The following is a 4,682-nucleotide window of genomic DNA, read 5'->3' as shown; positions in this document are numbered from 1 at the left end:
ACCCTGAGTATGTTGATTTCTAGTTTTACAAGAATATGAGAAGCGCAAGGGATTTGACCCAGACTGTCAAATTTTGATCTTTGGGCAATAACCTTTATACTATGCAATTCTCATGCCTGGGAGATTGGGACAAGGTGATGGATGTGGGGAGGGGGGGGGGGGATTTCCCATATGAAGGATTCACCAAACCGTCGACGATTGACCTAAACACTTTCAAAATATGGATACAATTCGATGATCTCTCGGATGGGTTTGGCCCTTTGATGAAGCTTCTTGCAAGAAAGGTCAGTGAGTTTTATGTAGAGGAGCAGGGTTTCAGTGATTTTGCTGGTAACTTTTATAGAGTAAAGGTTATATTAGATGTTAGAAAGCCTCTGAAAAATCATGTATCAATTGTTAAGAAGAAGAAAACACAGGTTTTCAAAGTGAAGTACGAAAGACTCCTGGTCATAAGAGAATGCTATTCTACCAAGTAATGGTGTGTGGATCCACAGTCCATCATTGTTTTGAGATCCATGCCATGTTTTTTCAAAAAAAATGTTTTTCTTTAGGGTTTTTTCTTGTTTGAAAGTGTAGCATAATGTTTTGCCGTATACCTTTGTCTACTAGCAAATTTGATCGGAAACAAGTCCATTCTTATTTGTTGGTACACAATTATACATTATGGTACACTTTGAAACAAGACAAAAACTTAACGAAACATTATGTAACACTTTGTAACGAGACAAATTTTGCAAACCGTCAAATATCGTACTAGCACGAATCTCAAAGTAATAACAAACGGGGATGCATACACGATATATCTCGTGCATGGTAGAAAGATCACTCTCGACATTGACCTTGACGTTTGATGTGTGTCTTGTTATGTTGACATACTGTATTAGTGAAAGGAATAAAGCAGCAATACTTATCCACTATAATTCACAAACCGACCCAAGCAAGTGTAGGTACAACAACACAATTTCAGTTTTCCACAGGAGTATGACGGGGCTAGTAGTGTACACACCTTATTGACTCGGCAATTTCCGTCAAAGTTCTAATTAGTTTATCTAAGCAATTAATATATAGTACTTACACATGTCAAAATGTCCAGAGAATTTTCCATCCTTATTATATGTGGTTTCGCTTCATCTTTGATCTTTGCAGTTTGAACCAATCAACCATGCGTGACTATATCTGCTGCTACATTTCATACAACGAACATCTTGATTGCTAAGAAAAACAATCCTGAAAAAATAACTTCTCCTTGCGCCCTTCCCTTTCTAACTTTTTGCTGGTATGAAATAAGTGTATCAACATCCTCCAGCCTCCAAGGCTTTTTTGATCTTGAGGGCATGTACAACGGGGTTGACTCAGCTGTCTATAAAAGGTTCCACATAGATATTTTCATGACTTGGAAGAAAAACAAGGTAGAAAGGGAACGAGTCCGTCTGTAGACCGACTGTCCATGTGAATCACTGTTTAGTGACAGCTTGTTTGCCGTTGTATGGATAGGTCGTCTATTGTGGCCCTAAAAGATCTCTTATTCTGTTTCTTTCTTGCCTCCAAAACTCTGCATGCATGCAAATGAAAACGAGACCGTGTTGTGCTTCAGATTTTCTTGCAGCAAATGAAAACGAGACCAAATGAAAACAGGGACGAAGCTAGAAAAAATGAGTACTGGTGTCAACCGCTTCCCACCCTAAGCCGCTAGCAGAAATTATAATGGTGCAACACCATAGATAATGGCCGAGAGCGATATAAAAAGCAACAATATGCAGGTGATATTATTATTACATCTAAAAAAATCATACTGAGTAGCGAGTATTGGCTGAGCAAAGTCATAAAATAACACTTCTTTACATATTCCGGAAATAATACGCAAAAGGATGACTTTGGAACGTTTCATTTGTAACTTTCTGTAAAGGATGAACAAAAGAACATATTATATTCACAACAATAGTAAGAAAAAAATAGTGCAAAAAATAAATATCGTTAAGGAAAAAATAAAGTGATACGAGACTCACATTTTATAACTTCCCTTCTCGATCTTTCATCTTCTTAAATAGATCAATCACATCGTCATTCGTTATTGTAGAAAATATGTTTTTCTCCACATAGCAAATCAAGTGCTGGTCTAACTGGCCTTGAAGACCCTGCCACATTACTATCTAGTGCTGGTCGTTTCCCTTTCAACAAAAAATTATCCATATCTTCCTGGTCCTTGGCAAATCAAAGAAAATAAACTAAAAAAATTACTTAGGGCTCCTTTGAATCAAAGGAATTGCATAAAATTTTTGAAGGATTTAAACCCTTAGGAATTTTTCCTGTGATGCTCGTTTGATTCGTAGGATTGGCATCCTTAGGAATTTTTCCATATGATCCATTTGTACTACATTTTGGAGGAAAATTTCCATCCACTCAAACCTCTTTGTAGAAATCCTTTGTTTTTCCTATGCTATCAAACATTCTTTCAAATCCTGTAGGATACTATGGGACATGTCACCCTATTCCTGCATTTTTCCTATTCCTTCATTTTGACAATCCTGTGAATCAAAGAGGCCCTTAGCCAATAGCCATCATGAAATAATTGCACATGTAGAATCGTAGTCTGTAGACAATCTAGACATCGAGAGGCGAGAGAGAAGGTGCAAATTACCTGGGATTGGAAGAGCCAACACTTGCAAATTAAAGATTATGCACTGGTGGACGGTCAGCCGATGTCAACATTCATTTGAAGAAACAGTGTCGAGTTCGCCGGCGTTCGTCGCGATTCGCTGCGGCGGCTGCGAAATTATCGTTCGAGATGAGGAGGCGAAGAGACGAGGGCGTCTGTCTGTTCGTGTACGCGTACAGCAGCCGGGTAGCGTACATCGATTAATTGATACATAGTGCGTACGCATTGGGCCTGGCCTTGTATCGTTGTTTGCTGCCGCAGGCTGTTGATTTCTTTTAGAACTTAATGGATTTTATGGGCTAAGGCTTTAGGGATTAGCTGGTCTGCTGCTTGGCTGGGGTCAATGGAATTTTTGGGCTGGGGTCATATGCAGTTTTTGTTAATACTATTAGCTGAAAAGCCAGCAGAAGGCACTGGTGTCAATTGACACCAGTGAATACATGGGAGCTCCGTCCCTGAATGAAAACATGCCCTGACCCGGATAGAGAGAATATTGGTCGATGGAGTAATTGACCGAGTTGATTTTCTTGCAGTAGGTGATGAGTTTTCGTCGCTTGGATCGTTGAGAATTCAACCGAATGCGGATAGGCTGGAAAGTGCAAAAAAGTCTCTCCTGCTATCGATTGTTATCTCAACCTACTGCTACCAACTTCTCACGTGCAGACCTTCTCAACGACGGACCACCAGAACCTTGTGTGGTAAGAGCCGGCAGACTTGCAGTGTCTCGTTCAGTAGTTTATTAACATGTTGAGTTCATGTATAGCAATGACAATTTTGATCTCTGCCTATCCACAAGGGTGACTGACTTACACAAATTTCTTATAGGCAATTTGTGAGTCTGCATGCATTGGTGACCTGCTTTGTTTAAACCCACCTTGTGACCCACGGAACAAAGTACAATCAGCTCAAAGTACAACTTAATCAACAAAATGTCAACACAGACTCCCACATAAGTAATCAAGAATGCAATGATTTAATTATGTTTTTTTTTTGCAGCTTCATGGTGAGGTATTAGCTTCTTTTTTTAACACAGTATAATCGAAGTCGCTCATGTATACGAGCATATACTCACCCCTATGAATGCATGCACGCACACCCTACTCCTATGAGCACCTTCGAGACACAGAACCAACATAGCATCTTGAGGTTGACGAAGTCACCAGTCGCCTCGTAATCGATGGGAACGTCCCCTCCCACTGAACGAACCTGAAAAGCCTGCAATAAATTCAAGAAAATATGGGCATCAAAGTCAAGTTTAGAAATGGAACCCTGGTGGGCCGGGGATACCACTATCCTCCTAACAATTGTACCACAGGTTGGTTCGCCGGTGAGGTATGAGCTATAGCTGTAGCGAGGTATCATGGAAGATATTTATAATGGCGTTTATAAAGTAAGAGAATAAAAGCGAAACAAAAAACACGGCTAAGTAAGGACTAAAGAAACAAAAATATATGGTGAACATGGGTGCACATGTACCTAAATTGCAAAAAAAAGGTCAAATATTTTTGAAACATTTTTGCAGCAAGCATTGTCTACTTTATTACTCACATTTAAAGTTTCGCAATAAAATGACTTTTGTGGTCTTTTGGGCAAATAAAAAATAGATACTATTGTTCATTGTTTTTGAGATTGCTCACCACTCACGTCGAATGATTAAAAAATAGATACTATATTAAGCTTATTATTCACATACTTTTAAGTAGCAACTATGTCTTTTTTGCCAACAATACCATGGAAGTCATTTTGTCGCGAAACTTTACACATGAGTAATGCACCAGACAATGTTTGTTGCAATTCTTTTTAACAATATTTGATTTTTTTTACTTTCTTTTGTTGCTAAACCGGGTACATGTGCACCTAGGTTCCAAAAATCCACATCGCTAAAGAAAATCCAACAATTAACTAATGAACTTATGGATAGGTGAATTATTTTCTTGCCGGGTTGCAACATCATCAGTGTTCATAGGAGTCGTCGTGAAGCAGTCGTTACCATGTCAAAGCTTCAAGATAAATCGTCCAACAAAGA

The sequence above is a fragment of the Triticum aestivum genome, chromosome 4A (assembly GCF_018294505.1).
Source record: "Triticum aestivum cultivar Chinese Spring chromosome 4A, IWGSC CS RefSeq v2.1, whole genome shotgun sequence".
NCBI classification, from domain to species: Eukaryota; Viridiplantae; Streptophyta; class Magnoliopsida; order Poales; family Poaceae; genus Triticum; species Triticum aestivum.
Note: the sequence above shows the minus strand (reverse complement) of the source record.